The 22,661-nt window shown below is 42.5% G+C and overlaps 1 protein-coding gene across 6 annotated transcripts in view; it reads left to right on the forward strand.

Annotated features, from left to right (window-relative positions):
- Positions 1-22,661, forward strand: part of PLEKHG1 (pleckstrin homology and RhoGEF domain containing G1) — a 162,081-nt gene that overhangs the window by 7,472 nt on the left and 131,948 nt on the right. For 4 of the 6 annotated variants that reach the window (XM_048076916.2, XM_048076919.2, XM_048076920.2 and 1 more), the window contains exon 1: positions 18,330-18,590. The exons of 1 other annotated variant lie outside the window; for it this stretch is intronic. The gene's annotated coding sequence lies outside the window, so the exon portion shown is untranslated. Of the gene's footprint in view, positions 1-18,074; positions 18,099-18,329; positions 18,591-22,661 lie in introns of those variants that run through there. One more of the 6 variants, XM_048076917.2, reaches the window with a different exon arrangement.

Genomic DNA, 22,661 nt, shown 5'->3' on the forward strand with positions numbered 1-22,661 from the left:
CACAGCTTAGAGAAAGAACTTAACAGAGCAATGATCCTTTCCTCTTCCCTTTCTTCTAGCAATCAATGCTACAGGCATTTCCTTCCCCTGATATTACATTAGGGCCATTGTTTGGTTATCCTTGACAGACCTTTCTTCCATTGGCTTGCCCAATCCAATTTTGGACCTGTTAATAGTTTTGGCATCCAAACTTCGTGTAGTGGTGAGTCACGCAGCTCAATTTCTTGTTGGGTGGAAAATGTTCCTTTTGTTTTTATCTGTTTCTAACCTTGCCATTTGATAAATTCATTTGTTTATATGGCGAGAAATAATGAACAATTGTTCCTTATTCATCATGATTTTTTAAACCTTTCCGCACACACGCAAGTCATCTAGACCTGAGGAAAGCTAGCCTGCTTTAGCCTTTGCATGCACAGATGCTGAGCCATACTTGCATTCATCCTTGTCACTTTTTGGCATACTGCTATTTCTGCTGTATCCTTTTAGAGGCAGCGTGATCAGAATTATACCAACACGCTTGTCAGATGTGAAAAATATGCAAGAACTGAAGGACCGCAGATGTCTGGGTCCATGTAAAATTAGATTTTGAGGCTCGTCTATAGATAGAATGAGTAACTGGTTTGGGGGCTTTTGGATGGTCCTATCTTGAATAGAACAGTGTTTTTTTTGTTTTGTTTTGTTTTCACTTTTTCTGAATGAGATCAAGCTGCGTTACTTTTTTGGACTAAGCAAACCAGAAAAAGTCACACAGTCCACTCACAGAAGTAGTCCAAAATAACTTTCCATTTAAAACTGTCTCCCTATCCTGTTATGTGTTGATTTTCACCTACAGGTAAGCCCTGAATCTCAGACCTTTCTGCATTTCTTTCACAGGAGCACTGTGTGGATTAATTAATGCACACAGTGGGTTGAAATTCATCAGTGCCAAAATTTAATTACCCTCAACACCAGTTGCTTCTTATCCACACATTAAGAATACTATAATTTTCTGTTCCTCTGGGACACACTTCTTCTCATATGGACTGCAGATGTTTTATAAATTAAAATGTGATGGAGGTTCTCCTTATTCTGGGAAATTTGTGTGGTCTGCAAACCAAAAACACAAGTAGGAGTTCAAAAGGCTTCAGCAGAATAGTTTGCTCTGACAGAGTAGATATTCAGGTCAATAAACATCTAAGTAAGGTACCTAAGTGGATGCCAACTTCTCTGTGTGCTATTTTGACAGTGGTAAAAGATGAATTGCCTTTTAGAATAGTCTCTCTCTCTGTGTGTGTTGAAACATGAATATTCCCCATAGTTTTAACTCGGTAGCAGGCAACTGTTGTCCATTCAGTCCTGCACAAATCTGTAACAAGACACAAAAAAGCTAAATAGCAAACCCCACAGGTCCTCCTAATTGACATTTCTGGTATTACAGTATGTTGTTTAAATAAAAATAGTCATTGAACCAAATCTTTTTCTTAAGCCCTACGTCTAGTGTTCATTTTTCATTCATTTGAATGGTTTCTTCTGGAGCCTTGATGGATTTGTTACAGACTCTACAATACAAACTGGTGCAGCTCTGACTAGGTCCAAGCTGCTGGAAAATAGATACCTAGTGGACAGTGAGCCAGGAGGGGATTTGAGTTCTGGTGTTGTTGTTGACCTGTAGTATAGACACAGTCTTTTTTTTTTTTTTTTTCTTTCTTCTGACTTTGTTTGGTTTGCTCATCTGTAATCTATTTGCAGAAGACAATTCTGTTACGTATTTGTAATCTAGCACAATGCAGTTCTTCTTGGCTGCATGTCTGCTGGTTAGGTTCTCTGCTGCAAAGCAAATAACACACCCATATGGAAGATTGTCTAAACTTGCCAGCAGGACATCTTTATCCACTTTGTAATTTCATGGAATTAGTAAAATCAAACTGTTAGCTGTGGTCAGCAGCAAGTGTCCTTTCTAGCAGCTGAGGTGAGTGATGCTAGGAACTCTTATTCTTTGTCTCTTGTCGTGATGCTGCTTAGTTAGTTCTGGTTCCTTGGGCAGCTGGACAAACTAATGGCTCACAGCTACCAAGAAGGAAAATTCTTGCCCTTGCCCGTGGATGTGCTGCCGTGGGCCTTCCTATGCATCCATTTCCATGCACAGGGGAGGTTAAGCCACTAACTAGCCCAGCAGGCAATCACTCAGCAGGAGACCTGGGCAGTTTTCTAGTAGCATTCAAAACAGTCCAAGGAGCAAGGAAGCCATCACAAAGTAAGTGTTAGGTGTGTGGAATGTCTTTGTTGGCTACCACAGGACACTAGGTTTGTTCAGTGGCCTGTGGAACCACAGGTAAATTGTCTCCAATTATGTCTGCAGAACTGTAGCCTAGAGGCTTCTAAAACTCTAGGCTTGCTCAATTTCTGTCTGAAGTCTTGCAGTTTGTCCACTTATTGCTCATACTAGAGGCTTTATTTCAAATATTCCATCCCCAGTATATCCCTATTAACAGTGACATAAAGCAGTAAACATATTTCAGTAACGGGGCAGTCTATTTTGTTAATCTAGGATGCTGATCTTCACTTTATCAATATACTTTGTTTTTCAGAGCTGAATACCATGTAACAAAGTTAAACTAATGGTCAGTTTTAAGTTTACTACTGGAGATTTCAACCTTGCAGCTATAAGACTAAAGGTCTCAGATTTTTTTGATGTGATCTGTTGACAATGTTTGAGCATGCCTACCAATAATTGATGTTTTACAACCCAATGAGATCTTCCAGCACATACAAAAAGCTGCCTTCAGTACTGACATCATGCAGATGTTTGTTTGTATTTTCTCAGTAAACCAGTTTTGTCACAATAGGGTGCATACTTTGGCTTTTGGAATACAGCAAAGAGCACAGGAAATCATATGTGCTGACAAAAGAATTACAAAGTTTTGTTAGAAGGAAACAATTCCAGAACCTCCACTAGGAAAACTCCACCCGTCTTGGTATCTGGTGTTGTAACCAGCATCCATTTAGTAAGAACGACTTAAATATTATGAAGACTATGCATGTTTTCTTTCAGAATAATTTTGTACTTCATAGTTTCAACTCTCTTATACACAAAAGTGTGTGGTTTAAATTAAATCAAAACCTCTTCTGTAAATATTTCTGAAAAAAAAATACTGTATTGAACTTTGCTGTTGAGTTCTGTGTTTTTTCAGTGTAGACAACTCATCTTCCACGCTGTAAGAGAAATCACTCCTATTAACTGAAGCTTCAAAGAGATGATAATGATTTCCATAGTGCAGTGTGGGGTCCCTCCCTGTAGTATCCTCTAATACAGAGAGGGTCTTTTTCAAACAAGCTTAACATATGTTTCTTATTAATATGTTTTTCTTGAAGTGATTTAAAGATGAAGGACAAAGCACTGCTGAGTACAATGGAACTGAAGATTCACTCAAGTGAGTGAGGGACAGTCGGAAGACTTCTGTCTCAGGGCTGAGTTCCCATCCATGCTATGTACTCTTGGCTGGGACACTGACCATTGTTTCAAGTGGCATGCTGTCCTGGCTCCCACACAAGGTGATTTTTAATGTGTCCCATAAGTTGTTCTTAGAGTGTCCGGGATACCGTCTCGTTGTGGCTTCCATGAATACAGGGGAAATTCCTGGCAGGTTCCAAGAACAAGGAAGTTGAAGGCCTCTCAGTGACGGAAAATGGACTGAGTTCTTGTTGAAGGCATGTGAACTGTGGATCTGAAAGCCAAAATTACCATCTCCCTTACCTCCCGCTGGGGAAAAAAGCTAGTCCTATCATTTGGATGTCACTGTCGGTATTCTATCTGCTTTTCTCTTTACAGCAGTGTACATGCAGTTTTGTGGTTACAGTCTAAAAATATGTGGTATCAAGCATCCTTGATTAGCAAGGATAGAATCTGGTATAGAGCCATGGTACCTTGAAGTTTTCCTTATTTTGAAATGTTTTTTATATCAAGGAAGCTGTACCAATCCAAGTACCCCTTAAGCATTACTGACTATTTAAAAAATAAAAATAAAAAAAAAAAAAGTTTGGGGCTGTGGCCGCTAGGGAAAGGAAATTATAAGTGTGTTTAACTTTTTTTAGCCAATCTGCTTGTCTGAGAGTTTTGGTTTTGTCCCTTTAATTTTGATATATTCTTTGTTGTACCCTGAGGAGGTAAACCTGCGTGACGGAAATGAAGACAGCAGAATAATGGGCAAATGAGTCTACAGGCTTTCTGTACTAGTTAAACAAATTGGCATAATTACTACTTTAATCACACATTTATTCATCTGCTCTCTCTCTCCTCCCATGTTAGATAAACTCTAAGGGCTGACATCTGTTTTGGACATTTGATATACTAGAACAAGGAGATAAAATATATCAAATATAATAACTTGATCAATACATTAGTTGACTGATGTATTAATAAAATTGATTAAAACTAGAAACACTCCCCTTACTTTACGTACGACACTTCCACGAAACATAGAAGTTTCCCTGCATAAAGGTGGGGCTCCCTCTTGATTCGTTTCCTACTTCCAGATTTCCTTTTTAAACATTACAGGAAGATGGTGGTTATGACAAGAGGAAGAGGAAACATAAAATTACAGTCAATAGCAGTAAGTTTTCTCATGTTTAGAAATAGCCTCCATGTGCAAAAACAATTGTCAGCAGCTTTCACTGGTTTCAGTGATAGGTCTTTTTTACACAGACATGACCACCCTCTGCTCACCAGTCTTTTCACATGCATCAGTCATGAGTTTGAGTCTTTCAGCATCCCTATGTTGAGCTGTCATTAATCTTTCTGTGCTTTGAAAAGTGCTTATGGCTCTCCATGGTGGGCAGAGCTTAGGCAGCAGGGACCAGCTCTGTTCAAGTTCAGGCCCTCATAAGTACAGTAAAGCTTTCTGCTGATGTGTGTAAGAGAAAAGATAAGAAATGTAAGTTCTCCCAAACCACTTGTGGTGAGCTGCTTTCAGTCATTCCAGAGAAATGAGTAAGAGAGAATCAAGCCTTACATCCACTCTCCAGAAGCGGTACGTATAGGATTGTCTGTTTTCTGAAACCAGATGCAAACTTTTTCATGATATTCATGCCTTATAACAGCAATATCAGATAGTATGCAAGGTCATCGGTGGGGAGCAGGATATTTCTGGGCTTCAAACACATAGCTAGGAGTCAAGAGACCACTGCTCAGATTCCAGCCTGGATAATATTAACTCATTACACTATGAAATTTCAAGTTAAAATTTCCTATCCTTACATCTCTTCAGTGGGTGGTGGAAGCTGAACAGTACCGAAGACTCAAACCATTCTGTTGTGTATTCAGTCATGCTACACAGCGGTAATGTTAAACAGCAGAATAGTAAACACATCCAGATCCCATCTGTGTTATACTATCCACCAGTGGGAATGCAAATACACCATGGGATCCTGAATTGCAAGTCCTCTTAAAATTTAAGGAACATACATCCTAAAGAATGGTGCCATTTTTTTCACTCATTGTGTTACATCAGTCCAGTGTGCCATGTTGACTGTCCAGATCAGTTCTACTTTCTCATCCACTATGTTTTATACAATAGTGCTAAAAAATCTAGCACTTTGTCTTATGTTCATGTAAGAGAGACCATCATTCTTCTTTACTGGTGTGCATAAATGTAATTGCATATGTCTCTTCCTATTTTTGGCATTTTGTTGGTGGAACAATGGTTTTGCTTTGCACAGTTCTGTCCTGCATGAAGAACCATCCGTGAATACGCTGTGTTTGTTACATGTGAAATGGCAGATAATCAACACCTTCTTTCACGCTCAGTTGTGAAGCAGAGGTGAAAGGAAAGGTACAGCTTCAGCAGTCTTTGGTGCTTCAACTTTCTGCGCTAATGGGGAAAAGATGCTTGACTGCATCTGATTTTGCTTTTTTTAGTAAATTTGCATTATCATGTTTCCCTTTGGTGCTGGGGATTGGGTGGAAGGTTTGCTTTGTCTGATGGGATTCTGTTTGCTCCTATCTGTAATTGAAAGACTGATGTACCACACCCTAGGTCCTGATGAGAGCTCTCTTTCTTCAGTGCAGCAGACCCCTGGGAGGTGTTAGTTTCTCAGTGTCAGGTGGAAGAGAGATTTGGGGGGGGGGGGGGGTGGGAATCTACATCCAGCCTAACCTAGTGTGTTTTAAAGTTTTGGACATGCTGTTACTTTGATTAATGAACTGTTCTGCCCCAAATATTTCTTGGATGTCTACATTACCATTTTCAATTGTGCTAACTCAAACAAACCAGCAATCAATTAACTAGAATTACAGTATGACCAAAACTGTAGGCTAAACAAAGCCATCGTGATGAAACTGGCTTTCAGCCCAGTATCTGCTGCTGATGGGATATGAAACAGCCTATTGATTCTGCAGCTCTAGGATTCTTTAGAAACAATGGTATTTGCCTTTTCAATAGAGAAAAAAAACCAAACCCACAACGTTTAATATCACCACTTAAAGAAGGAAGACTACATTTCTGAGCCAGTTTTGAGGAGGCTGTGCAGAAAGTACTTTCAGCACATTAAGAAAACCTCAGATTAGAGTTGCCCAAATTTTTATCCATCATAAAAGAAAGGCAAGAACACTGTATTTTGAACTGTATTTGCGCTTGTCAAAACGTTATGCAAACTTTTCATAATGTTTTCAGCTTTCTAAGCTTCCAGCTCTTTGTGTAGAAAGTTATTTGAGAAGACAAAACAGCCCTGTCAAATTTCTGTGCTGGTGACTGGTAGTTTGTTGCTCATATCGTCCTGTGATACTTAGTGGTTTTCACCTGGCCTCAGATGACAGAACCCTAAAAGGTATGAAGATTTCAGCTTTGACTCAAAGGTTTATAGCATTCATTATTTTGGGGAAAAATTTGGAAACTTGGAACAAATGCCTGCTAATGGCTTAAACAAGAAGACAAGCAACAGCAACTGAAAATATTATTTTGAAAATGTTCTTCACTTTAATTAAGCCTCTGTTCTGGAGGAGCAGTTTCATGGTTTTTTGGTCCATGAGGGTTGCTAATAAAAAAAAGTGTGCAGTAACTGTAAAAGCAACAACCAGTCCAGCTGCATTCCCTGTGCAGAAACTGAGAGGGGACAACAAGCCATAAATAGTGGTGTCACCGCCCCTCTTTGCTTCAGTTAAGGAGTATTATTATTCTAAACACAAAACAAACTGTTGCTTAGGCTCCAAATGAAAGTTTCAAAGCCTCATAAATCTGCCAGGTCAAAACCAATTTTCACTGGAATTTTGGAAGTAATCTCTTTTCTTGAGAAAAATATCCAAGACTTATTTTAATTTCCTTCTTTTACTTGTTCTAGCAGCATTGTCCAAAGCCAAAGTGTTCTTCAAGCATAAGAATATGAATTTTCTTCTGATTAACCTCATTCTGTGTATGTGCTATGTGCCTGTAATTTAGCATTTACCACAGCAAACAGGAGCAGCACGTCTAGAATGACCATGTGTTCCCTTGTAGTCTGTAGCTGCTGAGAAGTGTCTTCAGGCAGAACTTGGCTTGAAGAGAGGCTGCATGTTAACTGTTGATAGGCTTTAAAAATAGAGTAGTAGTCTGTAGGATCCCAATCAGGGAAGGTACATCGCTTGCACTGAGCATAGTACTGGTAGGGGTCATGTTGGGCGGCAAATGGGTAGAATTCAGCACATGAGCTTCTCCAGTGCTGCATGATACCCAGTGGCCCATCTGATTCAATGCCATGAAATAAAAGCAGAGCCAAATGCAAAGTCTGTGTGGAGCAGGGAGTGGCTTTTGCAATAAAAGATTTGGAAACCACTGGCACTGAGGATTGCTGCTGGCTCCGAAATACAAAGAGGAAGGTTTTTATTATTTGTTTTAATAAAAAGGAAAGTCCTTCCATGAGGGCTCAGCAGACAGCTGAGGCAACATTCAGGAAAGTCTACTCAAAAGGAAGGGTGTGTGTATGCGTCCTCTCTGCTTGCCCCTTTGAGAGCAGATTTTTTTTTTGTGCTACGCTGTCTGCTTTGAAGTGTGGAAGGTGGAAAGGCCAGCATTTCAGGAAGGGGTATGGAGCAGATTAGAAATGGCCAGAAATCATGTTTTTTTTTCCTCCCTTTTCTTTGCCTGTTTCTCTTCTGTCAGTACCTTCTTGGTATAATACTTGTCTTCCATTGTGCATTAAATGTGCACTACATGGAAAGCCCTGCCTGCAGCACAATGCTTGCTAGACCCATTATGTTACCTTTGTATTTGTGCTACTGTATGTTTGCTAATATGCAAGAGAAACAATTACTGTGAGATAAAATCTGAGGTCTCTTTCTTTCTGGGGTGGTTTACTCCACTTTCTTGGTTAGTTCTGAACTTCTGTTCTGATTCTGTGTGAACAGATTTGGCCTTTGAGGGTAAAAAGTCACATCACACCTGAGAAGCTGTCATTGAATATGTTCGTTTCTTTGGAGCACGAGGTGGTCTTTTAGCTCTGTTCTACTCAGACCATTGTCCCTCTTAAGCTTAATACTAAAAATTTATTTCATACCTGTCTTTAGCTAAGCACTATGCCAATGTGCTCCTTGTGCCAGGAAAGACTGTCTGAACTATAACTACAGTCTCTTCCACTGCCTATCTGCATCATTTGCATTTTTCATCTGGTTAAGTTTATTGCAGAATACTCTGGCCTCTTTTCCTCATATCAACAGCATGGTCACATTGGGTCTAAGGTTATTCCCAAATAGATCTCTCACTAGCCTGTCCATACCTGCTTGCTCGTGCTCTTTACCAACAGCTTCAAACCCAGACCTGAAAATTTCAGGGTTAATTCTAATAGGAGAAGGTAGCAAGCTTGAAATGGAAATGCTGGAGCTGTTTACCTATAGCTTTTCTTAGAAATAAAACTAATCTGTAAAGTTGGCTGGTGATTTTAAGAACCCATTTAATGAAACAAAGTGGCGCAGCCTGTGTGACCCGGGAGTAGCGTAATGCCAAAACTGCTCACTGAAGCCTCAGAATTTGCTCTGGGGAGGAGAAAAGAAAAGGAAAATTGCCAAGTATTAGAAGAGAGCATCAAGTGTTAGACTATGAATTACAAGTAGTGCCTCAGAACGTCCTCCTTTATTTCCCTTTCACTTGAAAACTATGGCTCACTTGTCATTAAGTTCAGCCAGAGAGATGACTTCTTTCAGAATACAATTTGGGCATTTTATTCCATATACCTGTACCAAGTAGGATAATACCGGAATGTTTGATCTCACTTATACAGTAAGTCAGCTGCCTGTGGAAAAGATTTGCAAAGACTAGTGGCCAAAGTTGTTACCTGGGCTGTTGCAGAGAGGTTCATCAGCATCGATGAATGCAGTGATAGAATAGTCATGACCAGAATTCCCATAAAGAACTTAAAAAGTGAGAAAAGGGGTGAAAGGATAGGTGGCAGAGAGATTGCTCAAGATATTTAGTGCTGTGGGACATACACACACAACACTTTTTTCTTCAGTTGTTAAATCTTTTTCCCTAAATAGGTACAACTGAGCTGTAACAAGCATTTGGCTTAATTTGTTTTGTGGAAGATAATGGGCCGTAGACTGTCTGTCAAAACACGTGGTTCTAGGCCTAAAGAATGCACACAAGTTGTGTGGTAAACAAAGACAAATCTCTGCAACTCAGCTGTTTTTTTAATACAAAACAGTGAGTAAAGGTGTCTGCTTTCATAGGTAGTATCTTATTGAGTCAATCAGTTTTCATAGAATCATTTAGGTTTGGAAAGACCTTCTAGATTGCCAAGTCCAACCACCAATTTTGCACCATACCAGTCCATAAGATTCAAAAAAAAATAATTGTAATATTCCTGTACACCATAACAGCATGTTGCAGTTAAAGCAGGCCTTAACTCTGTAGGTTAAAAACAGATTTGCAGGCTTGCCAGCCTTATTTATCACAGAATCATTCAAGTTGAAGAAGATGTCCAAGATCATCTAGTCCAACCTTTAACATAGTACTGACAAGTCCACCACTAAACAGTGCTACTAAGTTCTACACCTACACATTTCTTGAATACCTCCAGGGATGGTGACTCAGCCACTTCCCTGGGCAGTCTGTTCAAATGCCTCACAGTGCTTTCAGTAAAGAAATTTCTCCTAAATGCCAACCTAAACCTCCCCTGGTGCAACTTGAGGCCATTTCCCCTCATCTTATCACTTGTTGCTTGGGAGAAGAGCCCAATGCCCACCTTGCTACAACCTCCTTTAAGGTAATTGTAAAGTATAAAAAGGTCTACACCAAGGCTTCCCTTCTTTTCTCTAAGACAAACAACACCAGCTCCTTAGGGTTACATGGAGCTCTGTAGCTCCGTTTAACTTGTTCCCTTTATTGTGTCAGTCTTGGGATGTTTTCCCCCTGGCTGTCTCTGCATTTTTGGACTTACTCCTCTACTAGGGTATCTCCTAACCTTATTAATATCCACTTATTAAGGGGAGCTCTGTGTAGGAAGGGTATTACACTGATGTGGTTGTCTTTTAGGAAGCACAGCTGCAAGGACATTCCTCCAGGAATGGCAAACCAGAGTGTTGTTAGGTATCAAAGCAAATTTAGCCTCCAGGCACAAGCGCTCTACTTTTTTGCCTAACTAAGAAGTCTTGTGTGACCTATAACAGTGTCTTGTAGGTGAAAAGAAATGTGCAGCTGGAGGGGTGTCAGAGCTTTTTCCAGCGGAATTTGTGTCAACAAAACATGAAAGCCTGAAACTTTGTTTATGGCCTGGGCAAACCTATTATAGGCTGAATGAGTTACAGCAGCAAAGCTATCTGCTCACAAGTGGAGGATCTTTGCATGACAAACTTCTCATATAAACCTCATGAGATTTAAGAGGAATTACTTTATCTACTAGTAAAATCTACAGATTTTTACAGACCCTAGAATTTGTTTTCACTCTTTCCAGTACCTTCCAGAACTGAGCTGAGATCTCCTGGCTCCTAAGTCCTTATCTCTTAGCTTTTTTCAGTCGCTGCTGACGACTGTTCAGGTCTGTGATCCTTTGCTTGAAAGCAGCAAAAGGTGGGGGAGTCTTAGGAGTATTGACCCCTTTCAGCATCTCTCAGTGCACTTCCCGTGATGACTGTCTCTCATGTTTAGCCAGTTGTGTGTTTCCAATCCCATCAAACAAGAATGCAATTCCACTGCACAGTTTAAAAATCTGCCTAGATTAGTACTTTCAATGTTTCAAATTTATGAACCCCTGTAAAATGATTCTATGTCTACCGAAATAAACCCTCTTTTCTCAGTTATTTTTCATAGTCTCTTAAAAGTGGACCATAAGTTCTTAAAAGTAGACCAAAAGTAGACCACTGACCTCCTTTTCAGTTAAATTTTAAGGTACGTTTACTGAAAGGTTCAAGACAAACTCAATAACGCTTAGACTATAAATCCTCTGGTGTACGGAGCAGCACTGTATTTTTCTACAAGTGCAGCATTCAGTACATTAGTCACTGTGCTTTGTGAGCATTATTTCAGTATCAGTAATAAATTGCACTGTTATCTGAGGGCCTTTAAAAATTATCACTCTGTAAGTAAGTTTCTGATCAGTGGATTTTGAAAATTTGGAAATTGTTAGTTGCCCAGCAGGAGGATCCGCTTCATGATGGTTGTAAAGACTGGAAGTATTAGGTAAACATTGTCATAGGCGACTGAATTTGTGTGGCTGCACCCTAACTTACAGCTTTCATGAGAAGAGATGCCAAGACTGAAGGAAAACACAGGAGTTCCATGGAGCACAATTACAATTGTTTATTCAATTAGAGAGTCCTGAAATGACTCACAACACAGCTGCTTACACTTACATGCAGTTAACAGATGTAAGTATTTGCTGGCTTCTTTGTCCAGTCAAAGTGGATAGTGGGACACTGTTTTGGGCCAGGTGTATCATAAAGTTGGAGGCTTGAAGAAATGGAACAGACTTTTGTCTTTTCCTTGTATCAGTTGCTTTGTGTGTGACTAGGAAAAACTATTCTGAAGGTGAATTCATCGCCGTATCTTAAGAAAGTTCTCACAGTAATCTACTAACAGTAGTCAGTGAAAGTTGGTCATTATTTACTCTGGGACACTCTGAAAGGTCTGGAAGTCTCTGATCTGCTATTTCCAAAGACTACAATTTTTAATGCGACTTTAATTAGTAACTCTTGCCTCTGCAATGATAATACAGTGTACTGGTTGCCTGACTGGTATATTACCTGGCTGCTTGACTAGAGGAATTCTGCCTTCAAAATACTGAAAAATTGATACTTAGTTCTACCTGAGAATTACTGGGAATTATTTCTGATTCATTCACAGATTTCATACTCTTTCCTATAGAGAAATGCTTCATGACCAGGGATAGAATAAACAGTATGGACCATATCATATAAAGATATTTTCAAGATGCTGAAATACGTTGCCTTTTCTAAATGATGTGTTTTCTGGCATTCTGTCTGATTTTTCTTCCCTCTTTCTTCTGTTTTTCTTCCTTAGTTCACTATTACACTGTGGTCTGTCTTCTGCACTCGGCCCCTCCATACCCGAGGCTGAGAAACAATCTTTTTTCTCCCTTCTATTTAGTTTGCAAGCCTTAGAGAATCAAAAGCTACGTCTGTATTGTAAGTAGCAAGATCTGTAAAAACTAAGAGGTACTCTGGCTTTTTATCAAAGACAGCCCTTCAGTTCAGAGCTTACATTCTTCTTTGGATAGCTACTGACTGAGGTCAGTGCAAGTTCTCATTTGGGGGTTAACAGCTATGGTCATTACAACTTCTGATAAAGCTTTGCGATTTCCTTTTTCACTGCCCTGTCTGTACTTGTGTATATATGTGCAGAATAAAACCAGAGCATGTTTGTTAAATCTTTGTTCTGGCTTGATAGCATCTGATATATCACCTTCCTCTGACCTGTCTGCAGTGTCTGAGCATGAGTTGTTCGATGTAATTTAGACTCGCCTAAGGGCTGTAATAAATTATGCCAGCTGCCAGTGACCTGATTGGCTTTTTCTGCTCCTACGATTCACTAAGACATGGGAAAGTCTTTCCTCAAGACGTTTTTTTTCCCTGCAGTATTAGCTTAGGACAGCATGGGATGCAGCTTTTGTGAGGATTGAGATAGCTGATCAGTGGCACAGCAGTTGCCTGATACAGGATTGGGAATGTCTACTGCACTAGGCGGTGATACAGCAAAGGAGCTTACACTCCTCTCGGCTCCCTCTTGCAAATCTGCCCCTTGGGATCCTTTCCCTTCTGTGCCCAGAAAATTGCCCTGTGCTGGGTCAGCTTACAAACTGCCTGCTTCAGGGTCACTCTGATGGGGGCAAACCAGGGGCTAAATGCAAGGGAGAACCTCAGGCCACTTGTGCTTAAGTGAAGAAATACAGGAGGGAATGATTGGGGATCTCTGAGAAGTTAGCTGGAGGCTGAATATTGCTTAAAAAAAAAAAAAAAAGTTATTACTCATTACTCAGATGGTAGTTTAAAACAATTAGACTAATTATTGTGGAGCATTGTGCTTTAAAAGGTGCAGCTGAAAGCAGAGAACCGCAAGATACTCATTTAAGTGGTAAAAGTTCTTTTAATAACCTGATGAGCCAGAAGACACCAGTGGTTATGTGTTTTAAGGAGTTTCCTTTAAGTTGAAGCGGATTCCTGTAATCAGATGAGCCCATCTGCCATCTGAGCAACCTGCATTAGCAATGTTGAAAAGTAACTCTTGGTTGCAGCTTGAAGCAATTCTTATGTACTCTTTGTTGGGTTCTTATGGCCTCAGACTTGATCCTGCTTTTTGTGCATGCGGACTCACCACAAAGCATGCAAGATGAAAAAAATACTTTTATAGGGCATGATCTTACAGCCCCTAAATCAAACACACAAACCAAAATCCTCCTTGTGACATCTCTTCCTGAATAACGTATTTAAGCTTAAAAAGAGGCAGCTGAGTTTTGAGAAACAAACACCTCCTACATGCCCAGAAAGCCTGTCTGAACAGAGAAGAGGGAATGACTGGGATCCTAGTCCAGCCTTATTTTGAGTGTCTTCTCAAGACAAAAGGAGGGAGCATCCTGGAGGAGATGCAGTGGTTCACCTTTACCTGGTGCCTTTGATACGAGGAGCGTGGAGATAATGGTGACTTTCTTCCAGAGCAGGGAGACCGAAGGCTGTCCTTGTCCGTGATGCTGGAACTTACTGCTCAGTCCCAACCGCAAAACCTAAGATGTTCTAAAGAAAAATGCATGGGGAAAGAGATGAGTCCTTGTAAGATTGAAACAGGGTTTTTGTTTTTAAGGCTGTAGATGAAAATGTTTTCAGGGAACAAGCCAGCAGAAAAGCCTTCTGGAGGAGAACGGGTGGGAAATTTAGAATGTTTTGTCTAGCAAAAAGCTTGAGAAAGCATAACAACGTGGAGGTTGTGCTTAAGGACCAAGACTTGTAAGAATCTGAGGCCTGAGCTGACAACATAATTGTGCTAGCTTTGGAGTTTACCAGAAGTATATTTTGTAAAAGCTGCAGCTGGCTTGCGTGCCTTTTTATGAAATACAGTTGCATTTGTGGAGGATCTAAGCAATAGCACTACATGGGAAAGCAAGTGATCTCAAAGATGTTTACTTCTGCATGGAAACGTTCCCAAAGGAGGAACCAAGCCCTCTCCCTAGAAAGATTAAGTTCAGTTAATTCCTTCTGTACAATCTCTTGTTATTTTCTTATGTTGACAGTGCTCATACTTGTAACCACTAAACCTCATCATCTCCCATTCTGTACATGCACTGTCTCAAGGCACGTGTCATGCAGAGATATCTTATATTTAAAGTACTTCCATTTAAATTTCATACTAAGATTGGGAGTAAGAAATTCTGAACTTTGCAGTGTCTGATTAAAAGCTTTAGCAGCTGTTACTATAAAGACTTAAACACGCTTCCAATTTTTTTCACACAGCTATGTCATCAACTTGGAGGTACTTAAATACCTGCAGGACACAGGCATAAAGTAGGCATTTTATTTGATATTAATGATTTGACTGGAACATCTAATTACTGGAATGGTTGAGTGCTCCTTGGCATTAGTATAAATGAAAGAGCATGTTCTATTAAGCAGGGGCATAGCTCTTAGAAAAAAATCAACACGCTTAATAATAAGTTTTCCAAAGAAAACAAGTGTACCTGCGCCTGCCAATTAAATTGTACTGTGGGTGGAATAATTAATTTGGATGCTAGGCAAGAAGCACGTTGCAGATGTTTTTTTTTGACTTAGGCTGACTGGGGGGTGCCCAGTTTAAGACTACATCCATTTTCCTGTTGTACACCTGTGTGCATGGCATGGATGCAGCTGCTCGCTTCTGCAGATCCTCCCTTAACTGGCAGTCTGTGGTGTGTCTTTTTGTCTTCTCTTTGTGAGGTGCCTTAATGAATAGCAGTTTTCTGCTTTTGCAGGGAAGGTTTTTTTTTTTTTTTCCCAAAAAATTCTAACACAGAATGAATAAACTTGGGCTTGTCCTCAAGTGATTGCTGACATTTGTCATCAGTCAGCAGCTCTGAAGTGACACAGATTTCCATACGTTTAAAAGCACTGCGTGGAGTTCTGCTGAGTCACAGCCAAAAGGAGAATAGCACAGTGATTAGTGCAATTCAGTGCTGATGACGTAAGGAAATGCTGTGTCTGAGATCAAATATATGTATATAAACCTTCTGGTAGACTTGGTATAAGCAGATCTTTCAGAAGAAAGGAAAAATCCCAAACAGGGAAAAAAAAAAATTAGGCTACAAATCCCCAACTGTAGTCAGCAAACCGCTTTCAGGTGGTACCCGAAGGCAAGTCCTTACCCCCTGTGTGGAAGATGGGGGCTGATGATGGGCACAGGTTCCTGCACACGGGTAATTCCCGCTGGGGGCAGTGGAAGGGACCGGGATGAGGAGCTGGATCCCATGTTGCGTGAGGAGAGGACGGCAGAGGTCCTGTGGCATGAAGGAGCAGGTATGAGTGAGAGACACCCTTGCATGCCAAAAAAGCTGCAGAAGGTGGGGGAGCAGAGGCTTGCCTCTTGCCTGTGCAAGAGGGTAACTGGGCAAACTGGTCAGGAGCCCCCATTGCTGGCACTGCTGTCCCTCACGTGTGCCACCTGCGTCCAGTTACAGGGGAAACACCTGGGCGAAAGGTTCACCTGCCTGCAGCTTCTTTGTTACTCATGCGCAGGTTATCTGGGCCTTTTCACAGTAGTCGCCCGGAGTGCCTTCAGAGATAAGGGTTCTCACAGCCCGTCCGTCTGCGTAATTCCTCCAAAAAGGAGTGGTTCTCCCAGTGCACCGGTTTGTATTACAGCGCTGTAAAGCCTGACCTTTAAACCTCCTTCATTCTTTCTGCAACAACGATCATATTCTGTCCGCCCGTCAACATAAAACTGGAGGTATTTGGTCCGTCCGCGGGAGCACTATTTTTAGCACGAGCCAACAGAAACCAGACTGGCTCACGGTCAGTCCTTTGGGGAGAGGGAGGTAAAAGGATGGGGAAAGAGGAAGAGGCTTCTCTTCTTGAAGATTTTTCCTGTTAGTCACAGCACTGAGAGAAAACAAACTCCATATGGAACAGATCATGTCAGGCCTTTAAAACATATTTGCAGGGGCTGTGCAGTTTCTTAAAGGGACTCGGAATACCGAGTGGTTTGGGGGTTTTGTTCTTGCATTTCCCATTTGGGGATGTGCGTGCATTTTCATTCGTTTTAATTTGGCCCAAGTTAAATGCATTAACCGGTAGTTTGCTTTACTATCTTCTTTGAGAGATCTGTTCATAAAGGAAAAACATTCCTTGATTCTCCCAGTGGGGAAGACTTCCAGATATTTCTCTCCTAGTTATTTCATGAGTGATTTTATTTTTTTATTTTGTGGTGTGTGAATGAAGGCCAAATTTTTGTCCCCAGATCAAGGGCAGAGTGTGGTGAGCTAAGGACATCCCAGTCGGGTGCCGAATTCAGATGCGGAGCAGCGATGTGTTGCAGGAGGTCACAACCCCTGGGCTGGGGTGAGTGGAGACACCCCTCATATCCAGGCTGTCTCGCCTTTTCCACGCTTGCCCTCTGCAGCCATTTTGTGGAGCGCTGTTCTAGAACATTCACTGTGGAGCCCGGGGTTCCCACCGTCTGCCTTCCCTGTCTGATAGGACAGGGACAGTTCACAAGGAAGGAGAGGTGGGCCGGGACTTACCCCTCAGTCATAACTGTGCTCTAATTGTGCAACGTAAATACATATTATTTCTGAATAAATATTACTTAGAATGGCTGCCACTAAGGCAGTTGAGGGTTTTTGTTTTTATTCTTCAGTTGATAAGCTGATTTATTCCCACTTTATTTAATGCGAACCTTTGGTTTGAAATGCGGCCAGAATGAATTTGTAAATGTGTCGAGCTTTTAAAATTCAGCACTGGTCTGAAACATACACCGCGTGGATGTTGGGAAGGAGCTCTGAGCTTTTAAATTAATGGGACAGGAACAGACCTTGCCAGAGCAGTTTTTTGAAGGAATCTGATGGGAACAGGTAAGATGAGGGCAAACGCCGAAACTTCCTGGTTTACTGAGTTACTGCTGTAATTACTTGTTTTGACATCTTAAAACTTTGAGCTATTCTAACCTCCCAAATTGCCTCACACCCCATGTGCTCTGTATTATCACGAGTGGAGGGAGAGACTGTGCTACAGAACAAAAGCAGCAGGGCAATGCAAAGCCCAGAGCAAGGTTTTTACAAGAAAACGTGTATTTTGTTAGGGGCCAGAAGGATGGGGACAGCTGAGTGTATGAAGAATTCAGGATTTATTTAAGCAGCTTCTTTCTTAGGGCATGTCTTACACAACCTTCACAGCTGTAATTTAAAGGTAGCTCGGGCTCACCTTCTCACAGAAGGTGGCCACGCAGACTGGCGGGGGGGGGGGCAGATGTAATCTCCAAAACCTCTCTGAATTTGCTTTTTACGGGCCGTATTTCGGCGCTGACCCGCCTCTTGCACGTTTTGGCCGTTTTAGCTCATTTACGGGAGCTCCAAGCCGCTGGTAAGGACGCGGGGCACTGGAGCAGCGAACGGCAAACCTGCCGTGCCGGAGAGGAGCCGGCGGCGAGGCTGAAAGGGGAGCGCTTGCTCCGTGCGTGAAAACGGTAGCCGATTTTTTTTATCATTATTATTATTTTTTTTCTCTCTTCCTCTCCTTTTTCCTCTCTTCTTCTTCCCGGGGCTGTAATTTGACTGCTCGCCTTGGCCGGGCTCCAGGAGTAAGTCCAGGCGCTTAATCTTTCTTCTCTCCCCCAGCCTCCGGGGGGGTGGAGGAGAGGAAAAGGGGAGCGGAGTCAGCTGCGGCCCGGGGCCGGGCCGGGCCTCCCCGGGGAGGGGCCGAGGCAGCGGCTGGGCTGCGGGAGCTGCATGGAGGAGGGGAGCTCCGCCGAGTCCCCTGCCCGCACGGGAGGAGGAGGAGGAGGAGGAGGAGGAAGTTTGGGGATTAAGCCGCTGCCCGGAGCCGGAGCACACGGAGGGAGCCGAGGCACGGCCGCGGAGCGCTGCGAGGGGGAGGCACCGACGGGGAGACCCCCGCCCGAAGCCCCTGCGCCCCGAGTGTGAACGGGAGGGGGGCACCGGAGGGCGAGGGGCTGCCGGTAAGCGCGGGGGGGCGACCCCCGGGTTGGGGGGGTCCCGGTGGTCGTCGAGGCGCCTGCAGCCCCCCCCCCCCCTTAGGGCCGTCCCCATCCCCTTCCCCCGGCCCCGCCGCCTGCCCCCATTGTGTCCGCAGCCTTTGTGCGAGCCGCCCCCCGCCCCTCTCCCTGCTGCTCCGTGCGCTGCTCTCGGCGGGGCTCCGGCTGGCTGCTGGTCGCTGGGGGACACCCAAAGATTTTTTTGGGGGGGCACCCCAGCCCCCGGGCAGCCCCCGGCCCCGGCGGGGAGAAAGGGGGGCATCGGGCGCACGCCTGCGCTCTGCTTGCGGGGCTCCGGGCTTAGGCGAGGTCGCAAGGCTTTGTCGGGTGCTTTTTGGGGGTTTGTGGGGAAGGAGGTGCTCCCTTTAATGCACGCAGAAACTGCTTGGCTTTTCTGGTTTTACACAGGTGTTTTGCCAAACCTGTGTCTTTGGGGAAACTGTCTCTAAGAGTTTTGATGCTTTAAAGTAACGTTCATCGGGATGTGGTGACTGTGGCCCAGAGGGGGTTAAAAGTATGATTGGTCTTATCATTAAGTATCAAGGATGTTTATCCTGGGGTGGGAAGAGGAGAGAGAGGCGGCAGAGAAGTGTCCCGGTGTCCAGCGGAACCACGGATGTGTTTCCCCATCTCCCGTCCCCATCCTTCCCCTGCTTTGCAGGCTGTGTGTCACAGCCCTTGTCCTCCTTGCTGAATGGGAAGCCCTTCGGACCTCATCCCTCAGCCGGTGTTGACAACCCCAAGGCTCTCATTTCCTTCCTTCACAAGTAACAGCGCTCCGGGCATGAGGGAAGAGGACCCGAAACAAACTTCGAAGCCAGCTGAACGTACAGCTAACAATCTTTGCTTGGCTCCCCCCCACCCCCCCCCCCCAAGTTACTAACTGAGACACAGAAACAGCTGTGGCCTTGCTTTTTTTTCTTTTCGTGTTGCTTGCTGATAATTTCGGTATTTATAATGCTGCCTAGAGATCCTGATGACTTAGAGGTGTTTTGAAAGCTGTGTAATGGGATCCTGCTAATAGTCTTCCTTTGCTACCGTTTCATTCTTGGAGGGAACAATCTTTGCAGCTTGAGAGCTGCAGTTCAAATTTCCACAAGCGTTTGTTGCCTGTGCCTCTAGCTAAATTTATAAAGGAATCCTGTTAGCTCGTACAAAGCTAAATCTGGCAGTAGCAACTCCTGGCTATGTAATTCACTGTGGTTGGCAAGGCACAATATATAACTTCTTTGAGATTTATTTAAAACTCTTTCTGGTGCCTGTGACATGCAGTTGTCTTAATTTTGAGAGCTCTTCACCAATATGTGTGGGGGTGCTTTGAGAGGAAAACATAAGAGTTATGCTAAGGTTAGAAAATTTATTAATAGGGTGCTTGTCTTGAAAATATGAGAGGGCAGTTCGAGATCAGCCTCTCAGTGAATATTGGTATTGTTCTCTGGTTCATCCCGAAGCTTTGCTGTTCAGCTTTGACTCTCTACTTCTCTATGTTCTCAAGTTGACAAATGGGAACGATGCAAGATGCTCTGATAAAATGGTTCAGTTTTGAATGTGTTCATTTACTGGAATGCTGTCTTTTTCCCACAAGTCTGCGGAGTGCTAGGTAAACAATGTTGACCTGTGGCCATATGAGTGAGTGTATCCCTGCAAAGGCAGGTTATGATTGCCACGCGAGGTGTTAATGTGTCATTTTTCTTGTTGTTTTCAGAAATAGAAAATGTGGGTGCATAATCAAATTGATTTGTAAGCTGTAGTCTTGAAAACGTCTTGCAAAGACAGTTCTGATTTTTTAGTGAAGGGTGAAAGTTAATGATGTGTGGCTTTGGAAATCTTCAAATAGTGAACTTCATTTTTTGGAAGCTCTAGTGATTTCAGAACATCTGCTAATGTGTTTTCCCTCTTTCTTGGGCAGGATGTGAGAATACAAGCTAACTGTCCAGTGGCATACTTTGGGTCTGAAGTTGTTGAATTTGAGGTCTTGGTATGAACTGTGCTTAGCAGAAAAGCTCTGGAACGGGCAGACTGAGTTCTTGGTACCCTTCTTGTGTGTCCTGATTATTAGTTAAATTTATTATTATTATCTAAAAGGCTAAAGCTAAAAGTATCAAAGTATGTCAAAGACTCCTTGAAGAGATGATTTGCATTTATTTGTTTACTACTTTCATACATGTTGCCACCTCAGCACTTGCTTGGCTGGGCCAAATCTCTCCCCTGCCAAGCCAGAGCTGCAAATCTTGGCCATCCTCATGGTCACGAAGTGGAGAGAGGCCACGCTGCTGGGTGGCAATTGGAGATGCTCAGCGTGGCTCTTTCACGCACCCCATGTCCATAGGGTCAGATACACTGGGTCAGGAAATAATCAAAACATCCAATTTGATGATGAACCCATTTAAAGGACTCTGGGAATCATTTCTTGGATTTGACATCTATAAAGCCATGGCAGTTCTAAGTTACTACAAAGGAATTTTTCTGATGTCCATTCTCTTTTATATTCACTCATGTGTTGAAAAGGATGATTGTTCTGGCAAAAACAACAAACATACACATTTTATTGAAACATTAATGGCTTTAAGTTACATTGACTTAAACTTCTTAGAGGGCCAAACACAGCACAAAGGTATCTTAACTAGAAAAGGTACAGTAAAAACATATTTAAAAAAAGTTAATGTAAAGTCTACTAATGAATACATATGGAGTAGTTGTGATTATGTGTGGCAGTCCTCTCAGAATGATCTGTAACTTTTGCTCATGGGGATGATGAAGATGTCTTACTACTACTTATTCTAAACAGCATTTCCATTTTACAGAGTTGGGAGAGGGGAAAAAAGACACCAAACCAACCAACAGAGAATTATTGCAGCCCTCAGCACAGTCTGGAGTAGCAAAAGGACTTGCAGAGGTGTTGCTGAATGCTTAGCTTTCAGAACCTGCATTGCTGTGGTTACACAGAGAGCTTTAGTTTGTGGAACTGGCAATGAGGAAAAGAGTGGAAAAAAGCATTATTCTTGTAAACTGAGAATGCAGAGGATGGGATGACATGGAACTCATAGTTTTTTTTTTTTTTTTTTTCACCTCTTTATAAAATATGCTTTTCTAAGCACTTCTAATAGATGCTCATTTACTTGTTGATTAATCTGCTCGTTCTTGGAAATGGACCAAAACCTTTGGAAGAGCTGTGCAGCATCACCAAACCCAGTTTTCTTCCCTCCCCCAACCCCAGTCATGGCTCAGACTTCTCAAACTTGTGCGTTTGGTTTACTAGCTGTTAATCTTGTAGTATTTTTCAGTTATTTTAGTGTTTTAAACCTAATAAATTCATACTTTCCAGTTCTTTTGTTTTAACTGTAATACACAGGAACTTCTCTTTGAAAGAAGAACTGAAATTCCCCGATGAAAACATCACAGATGAGAACAAATGGGTGGAACTGCAGAACTGAGGGGGGGGGAATGGGAGCGGAGCGAGTAAAGAAGGAAAGTCAGTCTTGATTGTATCAGCAGCGCAGTGGCAACAGTTATGATTGGAGGTGCTGGGTACACTTTTTGTGCATGTGGTTAAGAATACAACAGATGAATGTGAACAGATTAAATAAATAACTTGAAATTTCAGAGAAGGCTGTTTGTGTTAATTCCATTTCCAAAAGAGTGTGTGTAACAAACTAGCTCATAGCGCTAACAGTTTCTCAAGACCCTTTAAGGATATAAAACATTTTTCTATATATGGCTGTTGTATCAAATAGGTCTGCCTTATCTGATTCACCAAGTTGAGCTTTTATGAACTTACTTGGCCTAAAATAGATTCAACTGCAAACACGATTGCAGGTGCAGGAAAAGAGGGGCCTAGTCAGGGTGGACTGGGGAAGGAAATTGAGGGAAAAGCTGCTGAGGAGGCCTGAAAGAAGCAGCTGTCCAAGCACTTAAAGGCTGCTTCAGACCACTGTCAGCTGTTGACTGGAGTGCCTTCTGCAAGACCTGCGTTTGGGGTGGTCACTGGCTATGTTCTCACTGATCATGATGCAGAGCCTTGCTGTGAAAATACAG

Source organism: Anser cygnoides, chromosome 3 (assembly GCF_040182565.1).
Source record: "Anser cygnoides isolate HZ-2024a breed goose chromosome 3, Taihu_goose_T2T_genome, whole genome shotgun sequence".
NCBI classification, from domain to species: Eukaryota; Metazoa; Chordata; class Aves; order Anseriformes; family Anatidae; genus Anser; species Anser cygnoides.